The sequence below is a fragment of the Nannospalax galili genome, unplaced genomic scaffold, assembly GCF_000622305.1.
Source record: "Nannospalax galili isolate Female #2095 unplaced genomic scaffold, S.galili_v1.0 scaffold83, whole genome shotgun sequence".
In the NCBI taxonomy this organism is placed as follows: Eukaryota; Metazoa; Chordata; class Mammalia; order Rodentia; family Spalacidae; genus Nannospalax; species Nannospalax galili.
Window position 1 is genome coordinate 2,929,809 of NW_008352659.1, and position 22,662 is coordinate 2,952,470.

The following is a 22,662-nucleotide window of genomic DNA, read 5'->3' on the forward strand; positions in this document are numbered from 1 at the left end:
TTTTATGTGTATGAGTGTGTTGTCTGCGTGCATGTAAGTGCACCCCTGTCACGCAATGCCCATGGAGGTCAGAAGAGGGCCATTGATAGCCTGGAACTGGAGTTACAGAGGGATGTTAGCAGCCATGTGGGTGCTGGGAACTGAACTTTCTGTCCTGGTGCTGAGCCATCTCTCCCTTTGTTGTTTTTGAGACAGGGTCTCCCTGTAGCACCAGCTGGCCTGGAACTGGCTACGTAGACCAGGTTGGCCTCAATCTCCCAGAGATCTACCTGTCTCTGCCTCCTGAGTGCTGGGATTAAATACATGTGCCACCATGCCTCGCATATGTATTTTAAAACATCATTCAATTTTATAGGTGAGAATGCCATCACTTTTAAATGTCAGAATGAGATCTAGAACACTATTTCTGCCTCTTTTCACTGACTGGGTGTTCCCTGGATGACTCCTGGCCTGGACCTGGGCAGAGTTTAGGACCTCTGCAGGGCCTCCTCAGGCCCTGACACCTTGCTGGCACAAGTCTGGGCTCCAACAAGTTTGCTGAAAAGAAATGGTTGAGGCTGGGACTATAGCTCAGTTGGTACAGAGCTCACCTAGCATGCAGAAAGCCCTAGGTTTGTGGCCCAGCACCACATAGAACTGGGAACGGTGGTGCATATCTCAGCACTTGGGAGATGGAGGCAGGAGGATAAGGAATTTGAGGTCATCCTCCTGGGATACTGGAGACCCTGTTTTGTTTGTTTTTTTTTTAAAGAATGGAAACGGTAAAAGGTGGCTTTTCACCATTCTGGCTTTGAAGAGCTCCGAGGCAGGAGAGTGGGCATCACAGAGAGGAATGTCACCCTAAAGGATTTATTTCTTTAATTTTTTTGTTGTTGTTGTTCTTTTTGGGACAGGGTCTCCCTGTAGCCCCAGCTGGCCTGGAACTCACTATGTGGACCAGGTTGGCCTTTAACTCACAGAGATCCACTTGCCTCTGCCTCCCAAATGCTGAGATTAAAGGAGTCCACCACCACGCCCGGCAAGGATTTATTTTTAAACCTGGTATTCAAAGAAGCACTGGCTCCACAACCCAGGAAGAAGCAGCAGCTGACCTTTGCAGATGAACACCGCAGGCGTGGGGTAGAGGAGCTGGGTCCCAGCAGGGTGTCCTAGAGACTGCGCCGGGCGACACCAGCTCCCTAGCGTCCAGAACCGCTCGCAGGTTTGGTAGAGGTCTTCACAACGGATCCCGCGTCCCCATGATGACAATAACAAGTCGGGGAGTCCCTTTTGTTACTCTGACCCTCTGCTCCTTTTTTGTCTGGGGTGCGCTTTGTCCTTGCGGCTCTGGAACCTCTGGCCTGAGTTTCACCCTCTCCCATCCACTCATGTCCAAAACACACCGTCCAGTAGGGAAGGAGACGTGCCTGCGAGTGCACGTGTTGGAGACCTAACAAGACAACGGTCCTAGAGAGCACGCCCTTGGGAAGCCACAGGGTTCAGCTCCCTCCCCATCCCGCGGGGCACTAGGTAGATAGAAGGTCGCACCAGCCTTCCTTCCAACCCTCCGGTTCTGTGGGCTTTTGAGATGCAAATGTTTGCTAGTCCAAAAGACGTGCCCTCAGGCAAGGAGCCAGGTACTGCTTCGTGCAGTCCTAAGGAAGAACCAGGTTGACCCTGGTGCACCAGTGCAGACACCCCAAGCTACTGTGAGAAGAAAATCCCCTGCAATGCTGTTTTGTGAACAATACACTTACATAAGCACACAAATCAATATACACATAGGGTGAACAGAGAGATTTGGAAGAACGCGCCTAAAAGTGGGCTGAGGGTCTTTTATTTTTTGAATATTTTACACAATCATATTTACACATTACCTACCTGACCTTTTTCTTAAAAAAAAAACAAAAAACCCTGTTCCTATAACAGTTTTAGATTTACAGGAAAAAATTAGAAAGATTGCATATGGATTCGCCATAAACACGGCTTTTCTGTCCTCGACATTAGTCTCCTAGTGAGCCTGCAGTGATGTGTCATTATTAAAGTCCACATACCGTCCAGCTGTCCTTTCCCTTAGAATCCCATCCAGGGTGCCACACTATTTAGTTTTCCTATCTTGATGTGAAATTATCTCCAGCTTCCCTTTTTTTTTTTGATGACCTTAACAGTTTTGGATGAAGGGCCCAAGTCGTGTTGGCTTGGTTCTCACAAACTGCCTTCTTCAGTCTCAAGCCTCTAGTTTTAGACATTGTAAATTTCCCTTCCCGCATACTGAGGGCTATGACTAGGCAAACCCGGGCATGCCCAGACATGTTGCAACTCTCCTTCTCAGAAAGCTATAGATTCAACAAGCCCGAGCACGTAAAAACCGTTTAAGGTAAAAACCAGAAACTCCTGGCCCTACAGAAAACAGTCAGCACATTCCAATGACCTGAAGACAGCCCCTACCAATAGGAAACTTCCCTATACTCAGAGCACGGGACCATCCAATCACTTTGAAAGATGCTTGGCGGGCTCGGGCTTTTGTGAAACCTCCCTATAAAAACCATGCCCAATCCTGGTTCCTGGCTCTCAGTTCAGCTTGGTGGGCGAATGCCGTAATTCTTTCTTGCTGATTCTGGGGGCCCGACCTCAAGCCCGGAAGGAGCTAAACTTCAATTTGGCTTCTGGACTCCGCACCGACTAGTCGCTCTGGGATTGGACTTTTTCAATAAATTCAACTAAATTCTAAATACTGGTGAGTGGTCTCCAATTATTCTCCAACCCCCGGACCCAACATGGACAATCTTGAGCTCCCCAGTTGGGGCTTGTCAGGTGTTTTTCCATGACATTGGGGCTATGCGTTCTTGGGAGGAAGACTCCCACGCAGTACATAGTCAATACAATCTGTCACTGCTGATGCTACTCAGCCTCATCACCCGGCTAGGTAGTGCGTCAGTTTTTTTCCATTAGGAAGGGTCCTCCTCCCGTATTTTGGGTGGCCTTTGTTTTTTCTGGAGCTGAGGACCAAACCCAGGGACTTGTGCTTGCTAGGCAAGCGCTCTACCGCTGAGCTAAATCCTCAGCCCCACTAGATGATCTTTTAATGTAGAAAGTTTCCATCACTGTAGTGTCTACCAACAGACACCAGCGTGAATGCCCTGCTCTCCTGCAGTCCAGTGCGGCTATGGGCGAGAGGGAGTCAATGGCACAGTCGCGGCGTCCTCCGCCCACCGAGCCAGAGGGGAAGGCGCTCGGCTTCCTCGGGCGCCTCCCCTGCAGCGCCCCGCCCGCGCGCAGACTCACCTGTGGGCGTGGCCTCGCCTAGGCCCCGCCTGTTCCCCCCTCGCGCTCCTCCACGTGCTCCACCCCGGGGCGCGTGGGGAGGCCACACCCGGGAGCTTTCCGCTCTGCTGGCTCCTCCTCCTCCCGCCCCGGCCCACCCCGACGCCCGCGGGTCCGGATCTCTGCGAGCCTGCTGGGATCGAGCGCAGGCGGAACCCAGGCGCCGTCGGCCCGCGCCAGGTGAGTGAGGGTCGCGGGGGGGGCGGGGGGGCGGCGAGGCCCCGGCGGCCGGGCGATTCTGGGGTGCGAGCCGGGCGACGGTGCGCGCCTTACTGCCCTGCCCAGGGATCGCGGGTCTCCCAAGGCCAGAGTCCGGATGCGGTGGCGCGGCCGGGGTCTGGACCTCGCGGCAGGCCTCGGCAGGGCGTAGGGCAGGTGAGGCTGCGTCCAGAGCCGTGCGAGGACCGTGGGGTGGCCTGGGCCGCGGCGACCCTGCCGGGTTCCCCAAGTGCGGTGCGCTTCCGGGAGAGGGTGAGCCGAGTCCAGCAAGTAGGGAAGGCTGCCTTCTGGAACTTCTCTCCGGAACTGGCAGGACGCGGGAGCCTGGAGCTACCACTCTGCAGTTTAAGGCTCGCTCCCGAGTTAGTGAGAGGCTGCGGGATCGTGCCAAGTGCTGCGTTCCCTTCCTCATCCAGCTGGATCCCCCAGATTCTGGAGGGATTCTCGGACATGGCTCCCCCACCTCCCGGGGACGCAGGCCAGGTCCCTCAAGGCTTAGAAAGGTGTGGTGGTTTAAAAGGGAGATGGGAAGTTCCTCATTTTGAGGTCCGGAGGGGAAAGAACTGAGCTGTAGCTGGGGACCTTCTGCTTTGGGCTTTTCTGTCCCCGCCCCTCAATCCGTGGGTTTCTATGGAGACTGGGTTTCTTGGAACCTGCCCCTCACTATCCCAGCAGCACGAACCCTCTGCTCGCTCTACAGGCTTCCTTCTCCTCGCTGTTCCTGTCGCGGAGCCTTACCCTAAACACGGGAGGGACTACACACAGGCATGTCCAGGGCTGCGTGGGGCGCAAAGTAGACATGAATGCGATCCAACACAAAAATCATAAACGTAGAATATTATGTGGTTTTGTTTTGTTTTTTTTTGTTTTCGGTAACTAAATTGGGCTATCCTCAAGTGTGAATTTTGTAGATGACTGTGTCAAAAGGTTGGACCTGCCTGGAGTCTTGCAAGACAGGGCCAACTGCCCTGCTCTCCCTGAACTTGCTCACATTATATTCCTTCATTCCTTCCTTGCTTCAGTCAGTTGTGAAGGATTTCAGAATGATTAACAGGGCCCTTCCCTGAAGGCTCTGTTTGCTGCAAGGCGTTCTGTAACCAGAGGGGCCAGGTGAGTGCAGGGAAATCTGTTGCTCCAACACTGGATGTTCACTACCTTGGGATCCTTCCTGCCCTCCAACCCCCATCTCTTTGATCTCAATGCCTTCGTTTCCTCATCTGTAAAATGGGAGTAATTATACTATTTTGTAGGTTTATTATAAGGATTTAGCGAGTTAATATTTTTAACTGCTTAGGTACTGACCAACAGTTAGAACAGGTGGCATCTGGTGCACTGTACCTGGTGTGTCGCAGGTGGATGTTGCTCATTAGATTTTAAGTGTACAAGGCACAGCCTGGCATGTAAGTAATCAGATGCAAGTGCTAATGAGTGGTATAATAATAATGGCAGTAGATGGTGCAGCCAGCTTGAACTGCCCTGTGTTGGCTCTACCCCTCTGTCCTCTTTCCTCTATTTGCCCATTTCTCACTCACAAGGCGTTCTCACGGCCCTGCATGCTCTGGGCACAGGCTGCCCCTCCTCCTTCACTCCACAGCTACTGGCCCCACAGCTAAAGGCCCACAGGACTGGCCTTTGGAGAATTTGACCACGTGTCTTATCCCAGCCCTGTCTCAGTCTTTGGAGACAGAAGGGTGTTTCTGAATTATCTCTTAGTCTTTCTAAGCATTCAGGATAGGCCTTGTCTTTTTAGGTGTGCAGGAAATGTCAGTTGAGTGAGAGGCAGGAGAAGTGATGTCTCAGTAGTTTAATTATTGGATCTGTAGGATAGGCAGAGGAAGGTGGCGAAATGAGGTAGAAATGAATCCATGTAGAGAGAGGAGCTGAAGACCAAGTTCAACCATTTGGGAGCTGAGTGTAGTGTTACCTGCACTTGGGAGGTGGAGGTGGGAAGATCAGGAGTTCAGGGGAGATGGCTCAGTGGGTGGAAAACCAACTCTCATAGGTTGTCCTAACCTCCCACAAGTGAGAGACAGAGATAGTGCATTTGAGTGCAGTCTGGACTACATGAGCCCATGTCCCAAAAAACAGCACTGGAGAGATGGCTTAGCAGGTAAAGGTGCTTGGAGCCAAGCCTTACAACCTGAGGACTGATGGTGGAAGGAGAGAACTGCTCCTGCAGGTTGTCCTCTGACCTGTGACTTGTGGTTCTCTAATGCCTGTGCACACACAGGCGCACCAAATAAATGCAATAAACAGTTTAAGTATTTGTTAAAAACAAAAACAACCGGGGCTGGAGAGATGGCTCAGCGGTTGAGAGCACTGACTGCTCTTGCAGAGGACCCGGGTTCGATTCCCACCACCCACATGGAGGCTATGAGCCAGTAGTGGCCTTAACTCCAGTTCCCCTTAACCCCAGTTCCAGGGGAATCCGAGGGCTCTCTTCTGACCTCCGCGGCGTTGCATGACAGGGGTACACTCACATACGTGCAAGCAGTATACTTATACACATAAGAAAAAAAATGATTAAAAAAAATAAAAATTTTTTAAAAACCCAAAACTAAAACAAGTTGAGCTGCTTCATTCAGCTCTTTTTTGTAACCAGGTCACTGGAAAGAGCTATCTCAGTTCCGTTGCTCTATTTAGGAGGATTGATTGGTGATGCTTTGGTCATGTGATGATGGTAATGGGTGGTTTGAGATGACTGGAGAAGGAGCTGTGTGGGAGAAAAGAAACCCAGAGTGGGCAGGAATGCATGCTTTGTTCCCAGAAGGCCAGAGGCCTTTCCTCCTCTCCTCGCTGTGTTTTCCCCTGTCAAGCCTGAAGCAGTTCCTGGCAATTGGTCCCATGGGTATGGGAGGGAGCGAGTGGGTGTGGCTGTTTCACAAGCCCAGCCAGAATATAGTCCCGTTTCTGTGGGTTTTTCTTCATATTAACCACTGATCCCATTCCTCCCAGAAAATCGGGAATTTGAGTGGTGCCTAGATAGGAAGGCTTTTAGGGTAAATGGAGAAACCAAGGATTCCTTGACATTTGTAAAAGCAGTTGAACTCTTTTTGGAAAGGAACCTTTTAATAATCACTAAACCATTCTACACTGGGCACGTTGACCCCATGTAACCCATGAAATATCTCATACAGTTGGTTGTTGCAGGGCAGGATCCTAACCATACAAGCACAACGACTGAGCCCTTGCTGGTCCTGCCTGCGCTGATGTGTCCAAGAATGGAGGCTCTGAAGAGTTAGGGCCGTTCTCATCTGCCTGGTGATCTGGGACAAGCTGTTGAGCCACATGACCTTAGTGATTTGGATGACAAAGACTCCAATGGAGAATCAGATGACAAGATGTTTGCAGAAGGGTTTTGAGATTAGTGAGGAGGCAGGGTGTCCGTGTTTATCTTGTGAGCCTGTTACCAAGGAACCATAAAGCTGAGGTGGTGCGTGTGCTGGTCAAGGCTGGCCCTTTGTGATCATTCTAGTGTCTAGTTCTCTGGACTTGTTCCCCTGAAGGTCCCACTGCCTCAGTAGCAAAGAACGAAGTTGAGGGAATCAGGGATCCAGAGTCCTCCCCTTTGGGGCCAGGGGCTGGCTTTCCAGACTGGGTAGGGGTGGGGAAGGAACTGGAGGCTGCTCACAGGGAGACCAGGCAAATTAAGCCTGGTGCACACAGCATCTCTGGGGAAAGAGGTGTGTAATGGGGCGGGTGGGGCTGGTGTGCTGTGTCCACCACAAAGGGCACTGCTATTTTTAGGAAGTAGGTGACAAGTCATGTTTCTGTTGAAATCTTTAGTGAGTGCCCACCGTTCACCTAGTGGTAAACAAAAGGAGCCTTGGTGTTACTGGAGAAATCAATGTTCTCTTTTGGGGTTCTTAGTTATCTTAATAAAGGAATTTGGAAACAGACTTGGAAGAAGGCATGAGCAGTTTTATTGGCGACTGAAAGAAAACCAACAGGGCAGGCAAACTGAACCTCGGGTAGCTGCCAGAAAGGGAGATGGAGAGTAGAAAGGGAGTCATGTTCTGCCTTTAAGAAAGCCGGCAGGTTCTGTGGTAGTCAGTAGCCTTCCTGGGGGGTGGTCTCTAGCCAGGTGAATACAGGCCTAGCTGGAGTAACTTTTTTTTTAATTTAAATTTTTATTTTTATTTTATGTTTATGAGTGTATTGCCTGCATGTGAGTGTACCCGTGTCATGCAGTGCCACCGAGGTCAGAAGAGGGCTTCGGATTCCCCTGGAACTGGAGTTAAGGATGGTTCATAGCTACCATGTGGGTCCTGTCCTCCCAGCGCCATCTTCTGTGTCCAGTTCTAGCCCGTGGGTTTCCATATGCAGAGTCTGCCTTCCCTTTGCTTTCTGGTTCCCAGGACTCAATTCCATCCAGGGACTATTTAGGAAATACCGCTCTGAATTTCCAAGTGGACAGTGTCTAGGAGAAGGTAACTGTGTTTCATTGTTGAGCACTGGTTTTATTGGGTTGTGATTACTGTGACTGCAAGCATCCTTGTCAGACTGTATTATCTTTGTGGCCACCTACACAGTATTAAAGTGTGTCTTTGAATCTATATTGTTACTGAGAGAGGTAGCAGAAATGCTGACTGGAAAGCTTACTGTGGTGGTGCAGGTCTGTAATCCAGCATTCAGGAGGCTGAGGCATGAGGTCCATGAGTTCAAGGCCAACCTGTGCTATGGAGTTTGAGATCAGCCTGGGCTACACAGTAAGAACTTATCTTTTTATTTTGGTCTTTTTGAGACACGATCTCCCTGTAGCCCTAGCTGTCCTGGAACTCACTATGTAGACCAGGCTGGCCTTGAACTCAGAGATCCGCTGCCTCTGCCTCCCAAGTACTGGGACTAAAGGCTGGGACTAAAGGCGTGTGCCACCACGCCCGGCTATCTTTTTTTTTTTTTTTTTTTTTTTAAAAAAAGCAACAAACCAAAAAGATTCTCACTGGAATTTTATCTAAGAGAAGCTTTGCTTGTTCTTGGCAGGCATTATGAACTTAACTTTGATGTTTGATGGACTTTCACGTTTGATGCTTGCAGGTTTATCAGGCTTGCCTTGTGGACCGTACTTACTGTGTTATTGTTTGCTTATTTAATGCTTTTGATCTTTGGCCTTAAGTTCCATATTATTTGTGTTTTGGGAGAATAGATAACTAAAGATTTGGGAAAAATACTTTTTCTTAGAGACCTGAAATTAATACATTTTATAAAACAGATTGAGACATTTAGAGCTCCCCTGCCTTGACTGTTCATTGTTCCCTATCGTTACGGCAGCCAGGTTTTTAGGATGAATGGATAAAATGAGAATACTTATAAACTCTAGGGATGTGGCCTGGAAACTTGTAGTCTGTTTTCTGTTGCTATGACAAAACATCTGAGGCTTGATAACATAGAGAAATTTATTTAGCTTGAAATTCTGGATCTTCAAAAGTGTGGTTTGGCAACTGCTTTTGCTATATCACAGAATGACAGAGAAGGGGAAGGAGAAGCCAGAGAGGATGGGAGGGAGGAGGCAAAGGAGGCCACTGATGGTTCTAATAGCCAGTATTCACAGTGAGTAACTGAATCCCACCTCCCACTAGACCCCACCTCTTAAAAGGGCCCAACTGTTCCCAGGACCATTTATACTAGGGTCTGGGGTTTCAGCAGGCAGACCTTTGGGGGCCTGACCATATTGAAACCATAGCAGAACCTCCCAACCCCTGCAGTTGGGGCCCCTTTCTTATGACAAGCATTTGGACACCTGCTCTTTCATGTTTCCTTCCTCATTTGAGGCAGCAGGATGGGCTTTCTCTGTCTTTCAAGGGAAATGACAATGTAGTGAGGCCAGATGGGCAGTAGACTCTATCCTATGAGAATTCTCATGTACTTTTCTGTTGTAATTGTCTAGACTGGAATGGTCTTGCTGAACCTTGATATGAGAAACTGTATTTCCAGATAAAAATCATGGCCGGAGAAGCGGCTGAGAAGTCCTTTTGTCTGCTGAGGCGGGATTATGAAAAAGTTCTCTGCGTGCGTGCGTGCTTGTGTGTGTGTATTTTATGCACGTGTGTGCCCTTGTATATGCATGTGGAGACCAAATTGATGTCAGATGTCTTCTATCACCCGCCATCTTAGTTTCTGAGGCATGGTTTCTCATTGAACCTGGAGCTTGCTGATTTAGCTAGATTGCCTGGCCAGCAAGCCCTAGTCATCCTCTCTCCACCTCCCAGTACTAGGATTACAGATGTGTGGCACTGCACCTGGGGTTTTACATGAGCTCTGGGGATCTGGACGTGGCGACGTGGCTCCTCATGTTTGCATAGCAAAGCACTTTATCCATTGAAAAATCTTGCTAGCCATCAATGTTTTTTCTTTTTTAAGACAGTATTTCCCTGTAGCGCTAGCTGCCCTGGAACTCAATATGTAGACCAGGCTGACTTTGATCTCAACAGAGATCTTCCCGCCTCTGCCTCCTGAGTGCTGGAATTAAAGGTGTGCAGTACCATACCTAGCACTTTTCTTTTTTTTCCTTAATATGTATTTTTTTTTCCATATGTATGTAAGAGTAACTTGTACGTGTAATACCTGTGGAGGCCAGAAGATGGTTGCTAGCCACTCTGGGTGCTGGGACCCCAGTTCTCTGCAAGAGTCACCAGCACTCTTTCCAGGCCCTTAAATTTGTCTTATAATCAGCACTTGTCTGGGTTTGGCGAGAACTACGGTAGCTGAAGGCCCTGACAGCCACAAACCTTCCTTGGTGACTTCTGTCTTTGACAGAGGAATTTGTACTGTGATGTGCTTGGTTTTATCTTAGTGTTTATTCTACTTGGAGGTGCTTTCTTTCTGATTTTGGCTATCTTGGTTTGTTTTCTTCTTACTCTTTTTTCCCATCCCATCGATGTTAAGATTTGTTGTTTGTGAATCAGAGAGGAGTTAAGATTTTATGACTCACCCATGAGGTAGTTGAGGCACCAACCTCCTATGTTGCTCCAAGCATTCTCCAGGGCTGAGGCTTCAAACTTGAACATATGTAAGGCTTGCTAAGACAGTTCCGGACACCAGGTTCTGATGAAGGTGTGTGCACGTGACTGTGATGGTACCTGAGCGCTGTCATTCTGGTGGGTGCCCAGGCTGTGCTGATGCCCTCAGTCTTCGGTTCATGCTTGGATAGTAATGCTGTCTCTGTTCTTCCCTGACTGCTTAGTCCAGGTTAGCTTGCCCTCACACGCACTGCCAGGCCCTGCTGAGCTGCTGGGGAGCTTGGGACCATGATTCCTATTTGGGGTTGCTGTGCGCCAGGCTATAGTGGGTGTTCTGTTCCTCATGTATGATAGGGCAGATGGTTGAGGGGCGACAGTCAAGCTTCTGGAATACCATCTACTCTTCTCCTTAACTGGAAACTGGTATGTTCTCTTGCTGTTGACTGAGCTGGCATTACACAGATTTGGAAGTGGGAACAGTATGTTGTAACCCCGGAAGTAAGCAGACCTTCAGCAGCCAACTCTGTCCCCAGGGTTGGGGAACAAGCTAGCAGGCCTCTGCTTCCTTGCTCATCCTGGGAGAGTCATCAGTCTCCTCCCAGAGGCCAGGCTTGTCAGTGCTGTGCTCTCCACTGGAGCTACCCATAGACCTTCCAGCTCCCCCAGGACCAGGTGACCCCCTCAAGACTCAGCTTTGTGCCACCTCCTCCTGGCACACATAGGGCAGTCCTGCCAGGGCAGTAGCCCTGTGTGTCCTGGCTGAATTGGGGCTGATGGTCACTGCAGCTCCGTACACTCATGAGATGGGAGTTATGGCTGCCAAACCCAGGTTCTCAGCTGTCACTCATAGGGAGGTAAACTGGAGAGACTGTCCTAGAGGCTCCCTGGACACTTCCTGTGTGGCTCAGTTATATGTAGGAGTTGTTGGGGAGGCAGTGATCACTTCCTCACTGTGGCTTTCCCAGGTTAACCTTGACATCTCCCAACTCCACCTCCAGTCTGGGAGAGTGGAATGGAGCCCAGGGTATACCATGGACTGAAAAGTATTGGCCAGGAAGTCAAGAGGTATGGTACCAGGAAGACCTTGTTCTTTCCCCAACCTGCCTCGTTTCTTCTGATCCCTGGGCCTCAGCTCCCACCCCAAGTAAAATAAGCCATTGAACTAAATGATCTCACGAGGGGCTCAGCCTTGGATGTTTCAGAATTCCTGGGAAACCCAAATGCAACTGGGGATTGACTTTTGATTTCTAAAAAGGATCTTTCAGACCTGCTTCCTCAGGCTCAGCTCCTTGGTGAGACATGGGTGACTGCTGTGACCACTCTGACTGGTTTTGTCTGGAATTTCTCTAGGTCCAGCTGTCCAGGAGCCAGCCTCTGATGGCAGAGCCTGCTGTACAGCCTGGAGAATGATTGATTCCTATTTTTAATTCCTGGTGTGTGGGTGGGGAGCTGCATGCCTGCCGGCGCCTTCTGTGGGGCTTTTATAGTGCCTGGGCAAATACGGTCAGGATTGGTAAAGTGCCACCCAGGGGTGGGCTGTCTGGCTTGTGTCCGTCACCTTAGTGACACTTGTGACCCACACTGTAGAGATGAGGCAATACCCGGTGAGTCCAGCGTTCCAGGTACTTCTATGCAGAAGAGCTAGGATGTTCTGGCACCCTCTCATATCACTTTGGGTCCTGCTTGGGGTGTAAGGGAGAAGGTAATGTTCTAGATGTGTCCTATTTGTCCCCAGAATTCCTGGAACCTGCTGTCAGGGCAAGTGCCACCCAGGGTGAGTAGAGATGAATCAGGGCACACTGGTATCCCTGTCAGGATGCAGCTACATTGAGGATCCCAGTGCTAACTCTGGGCCAGGCAGTAGTGAGAGGTGGAGAGGACTGTTCAGTAGCCTACAGCACCCATCCTTCCCTGGGAGGCCCAGGGAAAATGGCCTTGGCATTGACCTTTGGGATATGATCCTGAGGTTTGTTCTCAGGTGTATAAAATGAGGGTGATAGTATTAGAGGTAACTAGGGGTTTCTGGGAAGGTCAATCAGATGTTTAGTGAGGTAATATACGTCTTGGGATAGAGGAAAGGGGCGTGTTTAGAACACTGGTGGACATTTAGAATGTGCTAGGCTGGGTATTAGGGAAGTTCCAGAAAGAGCAGTCACTGTAGGTGGGAAGGTTGGGGTCAGCTTCTTGAAAGAGAAACCCCAGGTGTCTACAGAGAAGGCTAGGAGATGACAGGATGACCACAGAGCAGAAGTCAAAGATGGGAATGGCTGGGCTTGACATTTCTTGGCTTCTTCCTGTCACACACTTGGAGTCCTCTGGGCCCATCTTCTTACTGTTCCTCAGTGGCCCTATGTTAACTCCAGGGTGCTTTGACTAGCCCGGACCTAGCCACAGAGGGCCAGGCTCTTCCCAGGACCGGAGAGAGAATCTTACCCCGGCTGATCTGTGGCTTCTCCAGGTTTCCTTTTAGTTTCTGGCAGCGTGACTGGCTGAATTACGCTTACCTTGTCACGCTAAGGGGTAATTAAAGGAGGTATCTCCTGCAGGGTGGAGAGGCTTGAAATGTCCCAAGTCCTTCAGGTAATGAGGGAGCTGAGCTTCCAGAGCAGGTGAACGAAGAGGCCATGAGCACTGACAGGGTGATATTTGGATCAGGGACCCTGCACCCTGGAGGCCCTGGTCTCAGCCCCTAGCCCTCTGTAGCCTGCTGCTGTGAGAGGGTCTAGGAGTGTTTCCCAGAGAAGGGAACTGAGTTCAGAGAGCTTAACAGGGGGCCCAGCCCCTCTTGTTCATTTCTAGATTTAAGTCACAGATTGTCTTTGCAGTCCAAGGAAATAACTGAGCTACAGAAGCTACAGACCGATCATAAAGCCTAGCCACCCATGTCTGTGGTAGAGGCGCCTTGTGGAGTTTGGGTGTGATAGAGAAGCCCTGCACCCTGGCTCAGCTTCACCCCCCAGTCTCCAGGGAGGAATGACTCTTTTTTTGGGGGGGAGTCTTTTTGAGACGGTCTCCCTGTAGCCCCAGCTGTCCTGGAACTCACTCACTATGTAGACCAGGCTGGCCTTGAACTCACAGAGATCCGCCTGCCTCTGCCTCCTGAGTGCTGGGATTAAATGCGTGTGCCACCACGTCTGGCCCCGAATGACTCTTTTAAAAAGTATTTTTTTTTTTTATGTGTATGCATGTATTGCCTACATGTAGGTAAGGGCACCGGTGACGTGCAGTGCCTGGGGAAGACAGAAGAGGCTGTTGGATCCCCTGGAACTGGAGGTACGGACAGTTGTTAGCTGCCATTTGGGTGCTGGGATTTGAACCTGGGTCTTCTGCAAGAACAACCAGTGTTCTTAACTGCTGAGCCATCTCTCCAGCCCCTGGAAGAATGACTCTTAAACATTGTGTGTTTTCTGAAAATGCCTGTATTTATCCCCCTGTCCTAGGGAGTGCAACCCAGCTCTGAAGCTGCCCTAATTGGGCTCTAGGGGGCTTCCAGCATTGAGTCCACAAAGTCATATGCCTTGATAACATTTTCATAAAGCAAGGTGTTTGTATTCCTTTTAAGAGGGCCCTCAAAATCCTAGAAGCTTTATGCTCCACAAAACTTAGACCTGCCCCCTATAGATGCTCATTTAAAAAAAAATGCCCCCAGAGACTGCATGGGAGAGAGCAACACTGGAGAGAAAAGATGTTTCAATTTTTACTTTAAAAATATGCTAATTTAGAGGCTGGAGAGATGGTTCAGTGGTTAAGAGCACCAGCTGCTCTTGCAGAGGACCCAGGTTCAAATCCCAGAACCCTTATGGCAGCTAACAACTGTCTGTAACTCCAGTTTCAGGGGATCTGATACCCTCTTCTGGCCTCCACACACTTACATGCACGCATAACACTCATACACATAAAATAAAAATAATAAGTAAAATGTTAGCCAGGTGTGGTGGTGCATGTTTTTAATCTCAGCACTTGGGGGCAGAGGCAGGCAGATTTGAGTTCAAGGCCAGCCTGCTTTACATAGTGAGTTCCAGGCTACCTGGGGCTACAGGGAGCCCCTGTCTCAAAAAGACCCCCCCCCAAAAAAAAGAAAGAAAAAAGAAAAAAAATGCTTACCTTTTTCAGAAGGTAGTTCAATACTGTAGTTTGGTTATACTGGTAATAGTTATTTACTGTTAGGTGACAGATGGTACAGCTTTTATTATGTCTTTTCATATGGAGTATTTATTGCTACATTATAAAATATTTCATAATTGAAAAATAAGTAAAGTCAAATAGTGCTCTGAAAGGCTTATAATGAAACCAGCTGTCTTCATACAAACCCTCCCCTTTCTCTACTGCTCCACGGGTAACCATTTGAAAAAAAAAATCTCTTTATCTTTATTTAAATAATAGGTTTATATTTCTACTTGTTAATTTATCAACTTAAATATTATGTGTTGACTTCCTGCTTGGATAGGTCAGGAATCAATACATACAGTGCTCACATTATAGCCATAAAGTGATCTACCCTGGTTACACAGTCAGGGCTACAAAGCCTCCTGTTGCTCACTCCTGCAGGGAGCTAGTGCCCGCCTCTGGGCTTGAGTTTGTGCATGCCTGCTGCTCTGTGCTGGACAGGTTGCTCCTAGGATCTGTCATTCAGCTGCCATCCAGGACTGCCCTTTATAACTGTCCGTGTTCCATTACCGTTGCATCTGGGTTCTATTATTTATTCCTTTATGATCTCACCTTGCTGGGATCCTTTGGGAATTACTAAGAAAAATAGGTGAGAAGTGGGGTTCTTTTTGGTTTTTTGAATCCTTTGGAAAAGTTTGTTCCACCCTGTTGATTGATGGGACGTTTAGGTGGCTGGAGAAGTATGAGGTGAAAGCGGGTGCCATTCAGAACTCTGAAGGTTGTGTTCCATTGTCTCCTAGTTTCCAGCATGGCATTTGAGTAGTTCAGTGTCTCCATTTCCCCCAGAAGAACTTTGACTCCTGAAGTATAGAATCTGCTCTTTGCTTCTGAGTTCTAAAGTTTCATAGTGATGAGCTCTGTTGATGGTCACTTTTCAGGCTTTGTACTATCACTGGGTGGTCCTTTCCAGTATAGAGATTTAGTCCAGTGTTCAAGTGCCAGTCCTTAGGATCTGTCTATTTTGCATTTTGAGACTGGGTCTCTCATTGGAATATGGGACCCTTAATTAGGTGGGGCTTGTGGGCTGGAAGTTCCCAGGTGTCCACTTGTCTGCTTCCTCAGCACTGGGATTATAAACACAGGCCACCGTACCTGGCTTTTTATGCAGTGTTTGTCTTAGTTACTTTCTGTTATAATAAAAACACTGACCAAAACCAACTCAGGGAGGGAAGGGTTTATTTCATCTTTCATCTCCCAGGTCAGTTCACTGAGAGAAGCCAGGGCAGGAACTCAGGGCAAGAACCTGGAGGCAGGAACTGAAAGAAGGCTGCTTATTGACTTGGTCCCTTGACCAAGAAGTAGGCTGGGCCCTCCCACCTCATTCAACATTCAAGAAAATGCCTCACAGACTTGCCCACAGGCCAGTCTGATAGAGGGAGGTTCCCCAGTTGCGGTTCCCCCTTCATAGTTATGTCAAGTTGATGACTAAAGCTATCTAGCACAGTGTTGGAGATTCAACTCGGGTCCTGGAGCTTCTGTATCCACTGAGAGCGATGTCTTTCTAGACCCTGTTTGCTTGTTTTGCAACAGGTCCTGGAGCTTCTGTATCCACTGAGAGCGATGTCTTTCTAGACCCTGTTTGCTTGTTTTGCAACAGGGTATCCCTGTAGCTCTAGCTGGCCTGGAACTCTATGTAGACCAGGCTGTCCTGGATTTCACAGAGATCTGCCTGTACCACCATACCCAGCTGCTTGTTTCTGAGGCAAGGTCTCTTGTAGCAAAGTCTGACTTCAAACTATGTAACCCAGGTCCTTGAGCTCCTGATTCTCCTGCCTTTGCTGTTGAGTGCTGGGAATACGGGCATGAACCTCCACACCCAGCTTTTTCTTTTTCTGTATCATCTTGACTTGGTCTTCCAACCTTTTCTGTTGAATTTTTTTTTATTTCCTCTATATACACATTTATTTGCTGCTGATCTGTTGAATTTTTAATTTTTATCTCCGTTTCTGAAGATACTGACTTCTAATTGTTCTACATTTACAGCCTCTTTTTGCTTTATGAATATTTTTTCCTCTGTCTCTAACCATATTATGTTTCCTCCTGCTTTTCCTTTGTCTTCTCCCTTCAGTGGTCCTCGGGAAGACAGGCCTAACCTCATCCCTGCAGAATTCATTCTTCCTAGCTCTGGTTGTCCCCACTTCTTCTGCTTTTGCCTCAGGCCCTAAGGTCTTCAGTGCCTGTGATCAAAAGAAACATTCAGATGAAGTGGGTCCACCCCTGGGCCATGAACCTGTGCTGGTGCCCCACCCTTTGAGTCAGTGAGCTTGTGGAAGTCCGAGGTCCTGGGCCAGCCCCTGGTGGTGTCACCATAGCATGCTACTTCCCCCTCACTGGTTGTCAGTTTCTCCATTGTAAGTGGAGAAAAGAGGGTGGGATAGTTTGGAATGAATTGAGTCACTAAAGGGCCACCCCTGGCTTCCCAACTGGGCAGGCTTGGCCCATCACCATCTGCCCTGCATGTGCAAATTAGGTGCTCACCTTTCCCCTCCCCAGAGTATTGCTGGCTGGGTGTGTTGCCTGGCCACACAGAACCCACCCCTGAGGTGTGAGTCTTACCTAGGTGATTCACGGTGACCTTGTTGACTGCCTTTATTCCTTCTCTCAGGCCGGAAGGAGCAAAGAGCACCTGATGATCTTTGTTGTGGAAATGGTTGTAGTCTTGGGGGATTAATGCTTCCCTTTTTTGAAAGAGGCCACCTGAGCTAGGCAGGCTTATTCACAGGTCTCTCACACAAAGAGGGCAGAGGCCTTTTCAAAGAACTCGCTGAAAGGTTCTGGAGGAAGCAAAGGAGAGGTGGTTACTGGATGGATTAGTTTACTGTTCCTGCTCCTATACAAATGTATGCCATGCTTTTGTGATAATATCCGTAGCATGAAATTTACCATTTTTACCAAACTGAGGAGTGTAGTTCAGTGGCATTGAATATTCACATTGTTTTGTAACTATCACCATGATCCACTTCCACAACTTTTTCATCTTTTTAAACTTACTGCCCCCCTGTTTAGTGGAACCCTTCCTTCCCACATTCCCCAGCCCCTGGTGTAGCAATACCCTTTCTGTCTTTGAATTTGACTGCTCTAGGTACTTCATGTGCGCGTGCCCACGTGCTTGTAGAAGGAAGAGGTGTTAGATCCTTTGGAGCTGGAGTTACAGGTGGTTGTGAGCTCCTGGGATCAGAATACCAGTGAGTGCTGGGAAAGCATCAGTCCTTTGGGAGAATAGTACATGCTCTCAACCACTGAGCCATTTCTCCAGGCCCATGTGAATGTTTCTTTATATTCTGTCTTAGTGAAGAGCCCAAGTCATGCTGGCTTTGTTCTTTCAAACTGCCTTCTTCAGCCCCAGGTCTTATGAACTATAAGTTTCCCTTGCCCCATACTGTGGGCTATGACTAGGCAAGCCTGGGCATGCCCAGACATGATTGTAACTCTCCTTCCCAGAAAGATGCAGATTAAACAAGCTCAAGCATGTAAAAACTTTATAAGGTAAAAACAAACTCCTGGCCCCACCGATAACAGTCAGCACATTCCAGTGCCCTGAAGACAGCCTCTACCAATAAGAAGCTTCCCTGTACTCAGAGCATGGGACCATCCAATCATTTTAAAAGATGCTTGGCGCGCGGGCTTCTGTAAAACTTCCCTATAAAAGGCATACCCAACCCTCGTTCGGGGCTCTTGGTTCATTACGAATGCCGTAATTCTTCCTTGCTGATTCTGGGAGCCCAAGCTCAAGCCCAAAATGAGCTAGACTCCAATTTGGCTTCTGGAGTCCACATCCGATTAGTTGCTTAAGAATTGGGCTTATTCAATAAATTCTACTAAATTCTAAATACTGCTGAGTGGTCTCCAATTATTCCCGAATTCTCAGACCCAACATTAGTTCATTTGGGCTGTTGTGATGGAGTTCCCGAGGAGGGGAACGAATCGTTTGAGCCCTGCCGCTGAGGGAGGTTTGCCTCCCCTCCATCGCAGGTGGAGTCACCCCACTAGCTTACTTCCCCTTTTCCACAACTGATCTTTACAGTTGGAAACGGCAGACTCCCTCCTTCAGGGAGAAACTGCAGGCCCTAATCAGCCTCCTGGACACTGTCCTTTTTACGCACCAACCTTCTTGGGATGATTGTCAGCAGCTCTTACAGGTCCTCTTTACCACCGAGTAGAGAGACTGGATCTGGCAGGAATGCCGTCGGTTGGTCTCGGGTGAAGATGGGAGGCCCACTGACAATGAGGACCTGATAGCCACGTCCTTTCCCCTTACCCGGCCTACAAGGGGATGGGACAAGGTAGGGAGCGCCTAAAGGTCTATCGCCAGGTTCTAATGGAAGGTCTCTGGGCTGCTGCAAGGCACCCCATAAATTTGTTTAAGGTCAGTCAGGTGATACAGGAGAGAGGAGAAGCCCCAGGAGCTTTCCTAGAATACCTCTTAGAGGCCTACAGAACCTATATCCTCAGAGGCCCCAGCTGATCAAATGGCAGTTAGCATGGCTTTTGTCAACCAGGCGGCCCCTGACATCAAGAAAAAGCTCCAACGCCTAGAAGGATTTGAAGGTAAAAGTTTGACAGAGCTAGTAACAGTAGCCAATAAGGTGTATAACAATAGAGATACCCCAGAAGAAAGGCAAACAAGGGGCCTTACCAAAATTCTCCTTGCTGAAAGGGGAAAGCCTCCACACCCTGGATTCTAAGCCCGATCAGCTGGGGGCTGCCATCCACGTTGGGGAAATAGGGAAAGACCTCCTCTTAAGAAGGATCAGTTTGCATATTGTAAGGAGATGGGGCATTGGAAAAGCAATGCCCCCTCAAAAGACAGAGAAAAGCCCCTAAGGTTCTAGAGTTGACTAAAATGGAGGACTGAAGGGGACAGGGCTCGAAGACCCTCCACCACGAGCCTTGAGTAACCCTACAGGTGGAGGGACGACCAGTTGACTTCTTGGTAGACACAGGAGCACAATATTCGGTTCTAAAGAAGCCTATGGGGAAGCTAACCAACAAATTTACCTAGATTCAGGGGGCCACCAGGACAGCTTAACACCCTTGGACTACAAAATGAACAGTAGACCTGGGGAATAAGAAGATCACCCACTCCTTTATGGTGGTCCCTGAGTGTCCCTACCCCCTACTGGGCTGGGACCTACTAGCTAAAATGAAGGCTCAAATTCATTTCACGGGGGATGAGATAACAATTACTTCTCAGCCTGAAGCTTATGTTCTATGCTTAAACCTAGAAGAAGAGTATAGATTGTATTCCTCTCCCCCAGTATCCAATCCCCCTCCTCTCCTAATTGGCCTTCAAAAGATGATACCCAGGGTATGGGCAGAAACCAACCCGCCTGGGCTGGCTAAACAGACTCCAGTGGTTGTGTCCCTAAAAGTGGGAGCACAATCCATCAGGATAAAACAATATCCTATGACTCCAGAGGCAAAAACGGGGATAACAAAACATATCAACTGGCTCCTAGAGCACAGAATTTTAATGCCTCGCCAGTCCCCATGAAATACCCCTCTACTGACAGTCAAAAAGCCAGGAACCGAGGATTACTGACTGGTCCAGGATTTAAGGGAAGTCAACGGGAGGACGGAGGATATCCATCCTATGGGGCCTAACCCTTACACCCTCCTAAGCTCCCAGTGACCAGACTTTAAGGTATATACAATATTGGACTTGAAAGATGCCTTTTTCAGCCTGAAACTTGCAGCCAGCAGCCAGCCACTCTTTGCCTTCAAATGGTATGATCCAGACCAAGGGCTCAGCGGCCAGCTCACCTGGACCAGACTGCCACAAGGTTTCAGGAATTCCCCAACCATCTTCAATGTGGCGCTCCATCAGGACCTCTGTGAGTACTGTGCCTCCCACCCTACCATAAATCTCCTCCAGTATGTGGATGATCTCCTGATAGCAGCCCCAGACACAGGTACTTGTGAAGAAGTGACCAGGGACTTGTTGTAGATGCTAGACCAGCTCAGGTACAAAGTTTTGCTAAGAAGGCCCAACTATGTATGGAACAGGTACTGTACCTGGGATATAACTTAAGGGATGACCAACGCTGGCTTTCTCAAGCCAGAAAACAAAGTATCTTGGGCATCCCCGCCCCAAAAACCCAGAGACAACTTTGGGAGTTTTTGGGGTCAGCTGGATTCGCAGAAGTAGCCAGACCATTATACGAGGGCACCAGAGGGCAGGAGAGCTCTTTCCAATGGACTGAACGATAGGACATAGCATTTCAAACTATCAAAGAGGCTCTCTTGAAGACTCTGGCATTGGCCCTCCCTGATATTAACAAGCCCTACCAGCTGTTCGTCAATGAGAAGGTGGGCGTCGCAAAGGGGATCCTGACACAACAGTTGGGGCCCTGGAAACGACCAGTGGCCTATCTGTCCAAAAGACTGGACTCAGTAGAAGCTGGATGGCCTAACTGCCTTTGTATCATAGCTGCTACAGCATTAATGATTAAGGGTGCCAACAAGCTGATGTTGGGCAGCCCCTGTCCATCATCACTCCTCATTCCATCGAGGGGTCCTCAAAAACCCGCCAGATCGACAGATGACTAATGCCAGACTGACCCATTACCAGGCTCTGCTTCTCAACCTGCCCTGCATAAGGTTCCTGCCCAGCATGTCGCTCAACCCAGCCACCCTACTGCCAGAACCAGACATGGAAGTTGTGCATGATTGTGTTGAAATACTGCACCAAATTCATGGAATTAGACCGGATTTGACAGATGTACCATGGAAGGACCCAGATGATGCCTTCTACGCTGACGGCAGCAGCTTCATCCAAGAAGGAACTAGGTGAGAAGGAACCAGGTATGTGGGGGCAGCAGTAGTCACCTTGACTAAAACAATATGGGCCACTGCCCTACCACCAGGCACTTTGACCCAGAAGGCTGAACTGATTGCCTTAACCAAGTCTTTGCAATTGGGAAAGGGCAGAACTGTTTAACATCTATACGGACAGTCGCTACACCTTTGCCACAGCTCATGTCCATGGGGCTATTTACAAAGAGAGAGGCCTACTTACAGTGGAGGGAAAGACTATTAAAACAAGAGATCCTGTTCCTACTCTCTGCCCTCTGGCTACCTCGAAAGCTTGCTATTATCCACTGCCCTGGACATCAAAAGGGGGATTCTCCGGAGGCTCGAGGAAATTGGAGGGCAGACCAAGCGGCCGAGGACCAGCCTTACAAACTGTAAGCTTGATGATAACTCTACCATCCCCCACACTGCCGGACCAACCAAAGGAGGATGATGCTAACTTTGCTACCCTGCCTCATACAAAAATTAAGGATGGATGTAGATACAACACAGTTAGGCGGATAATCCTACCTCAGAAGTTGGCGACGACCCTGATTCAAGGACTCCACTGTGGGACCCATCTGGGACAAAGAAAACTGAAGGAACTTCTAGTCCTGTACAAGATTTCCAACTTACAGCCTCTACTAGAAGCCTGTCAAGTTAAATGCATTTCCCGCCAAGCCACTAACCCCTGAAGAATGGGCAGCCCCATGGGGAGGAGAGAAAGAAGGACTCTGCCTGGGGTCCATTGGGAAGTGGACTTCACAGAGTTAAAACCAGGCAGGTTTGGTTATCGGTATCTCCTAGTGTTTGTAGATACTTTTTCAGGATGGACAGAAGCCTTCCCCCCAGAGGGGAAACAGACTCTACAGTAATCAAAAAGATTTTGGATGAACTAGTCCCCAGATATGGTTTGCCTTCAGTTATAGGATCAGACAATGGACCTGCATTCGTTTCTAAGGTAACACAGGGACTGTTGAAGTCATTGGGGACAAATTGGAAACTTCATTGTGCATATCATCCCCAGAGTTCAGGTCAGGTAGAAAGAATGAATCAGACTCTTAAGGAGACCTTGACTAAATTAACCTTGGAAACTGGCAAAGACTGGGTGGGCCTCCTTCCTTTTGCTCTATATCGGGTCCGGAATACCCCCTATATGTATGGTTTGACCCCTTATGAAATCATGTACGGGAGACCTCCCCCATTACTCCCTAAGCTACCT

General features: G+C 48.8%; 1 protein-coding gene across 2 annotated transcripts in view; it reads left to right on the forward strand.

Annotated features, from left to right (window-relative positions):
* The first annotated feature begins 2,573 nt into the window (after nucleotides 1–2,573).
* Anxa11 (annexin A11) overlaps nucleotides 2,574–22,662 on the forward strand; it is a 54,020-nt gene continuing 33,931 nt past the window's right edge. Inside the window, exon 1 of one of the 2 annotated variants that reach the window (XM_029554465.1) lies at nucleotides 2,574–2,716. The gene's annotated coding sequence lies outside the window, so the exon portion shown is untranslated. Of the gene's footprint in view, nucleotides 2,717–3,249; nucleotides 3,484–22,662 lie in introns of those variants that run through there. The other variant, XM_008849846.3, reaches the window with a different exon arrangement.